Genomic DNA, 2,040 nt, shown 5'->3' with positions numbered 1-2,040 from the left:
CCCCCTCTTTCTCCTCCTTTTTCTTTCCTTCTAAAGAACATAAAAATACATCCATTCTTAATTTTTTTGTATATTTTAAAAATGAATTTTTGAATTGTTGATATTTAAATAGGTTAATTTCTGGTTTTTTTGAACAATCCCCAGTAAAAATTCTTCCAAAATTTAAAAGAAGATAAGACTTTAAATTTTTTCTTGAAAATGGAAAAAATTTTTGGGGAAAATACAAATTTTAATCATGATTTATTTCCATTATTTTATAAACAGTTTAAACTTTCTTTGAGTTAAACTTTAATTGTATACTTAGTTTTTATGTTTTTCAACTGTGTGTAGAAACAGTTTTCGTCTTTTAAGCATTCTTTTCAAAAATAAATAGTTAGCAGATTCAGGGTAACTTGGATATATCTGATATGTTGCATTGTATAGTGGCTACATTTTTTTTTGTAGTTTTTATATCAAAAATTATTATCATTGAACTTATTATTAGCCTATTTAATTTTATTATATCAGCTGTACTTCTTTTGGGCCTTATTTGTCATGTCTGGAAACATATTTCATTATATGTATCAACTATATGTGTTGATACTGCATTTAGACAATCAGATCCAGTGCTGGGTCAGGAAGACAAAAAAGTATTATCAGTGCCTAGAATGAATCTTCATCTTTTAGTGTGTAGAGAAAAATAGCAAACTATATATGCTGGGGGTGTCACTCATGGCCTGCAGGCCAAACTTGACCCTTGGGATGCTCACAAGTAGCCCACGGTAAAACAAGAATAATTATTAGCCTTGGAGATTATGATCACTATGATCGAAAATATTGCTGAATATTCTTTGTTAGCATTAATGTCATTTAAAATCTAATAAACACGAAAAAATGGCCTGCAAGGAGTTTTGAGTTTGACACCCCTGACATATGCTATTGCTGCCTTATTAAAAAACACTTTTGATTGTGAACACTAGCTTTTCTTCAGGGCTTTCTTAATGATAACTATGGCATATACAGCAAAGTTGTATTTTCATATTAGAATAGTGAAAAAAACACAGTTTGCACACCTGTATATCAGCAGTTTCAATGTGAAGTTGTGAGTATGTGGCTTAATTTTTTTTACATTCTGCATCTTCGGTCATTTTGATCTTTATTCATATTTTGTAAAATACAGCTCCTGATCTTGGATGTGTATGATGTAAGGAAAACTTATACAGATGTCATTTTTTATTTTTAACTATATATTTTGAGGTGCCTTGTGTTGCCTGTATATGAAAAGCAATAATAAATATATGGACAGTATCATGCATATTACAATAAGTTTGCATATAATATATATTTTGGAAATAATCACATAAAATCTTCTAGCATATGCAGATTTCATATACGAATGCAATGTACAAGCTTGCCACAAATAACTCAAGTGTTGTAGGTTGCACAAATGAAATATACCCTCCAAGTGGTAAAATATGTTAAATGTTGCACATGTACAAATTTATCCATGGGATATATTTAAGGGCCTAAAAACACATATAGTTAATTTTAGATACATTGCCATGAAGAAATCTAGTCAATTTTATGTTCATCATAGACACACTAAGATTGACCTATTGGTTAACAAATGTTATTATACTATTAGGGTTGCAACTTTGTGTTGAGTCAGTTGTATTTCTGTAATTACAATTATCATTCATGTGGGACCTAATTTGGCAGGAAGTAGCAACTTCTAACAGGTATAACAAATTTATGTCAGTATGAGGTAAACTGAAACTGAAGGTGCAGAAATATAGTTGAATTAATATTAAACTAGTCATATCTTTATTCTGTACTTGCATGTCTCAGTTTCTGTGTTAATGCTGTTTTATTTTTAAAAAATGAAAATAAATGTAATTTTCTAAGTCTGTCTTTCCTTATATGTGATTATTTTTGTAGACTAATATTCTGAACTTACTAAAAATATACAAAGGGTTGTGATAGTACCAAATATGCTTTCACAATAATAATGTCAGCTCTGTCTTGAGTTGTCATTACAGAACTATGAGATGGTTGGTTAGT

Source organism: Penaeus monodon, chromosome 29, assembly GCF_015228065.2.
Source record: "Penaeus monodon isolate SGIC_2016 chromosome 29, NSTDA_Pmon_1, whole genome shotgun sequence".
NCBI classification, from domain to species: Eukaryota; Metazoa; Arthropoda; class Malacostraca; order Decapoda; family Penaeidae; genus Penaeus; species Penaeus monodon.
Note: the sequence above shows the minus strand (reverse complement) of the source record.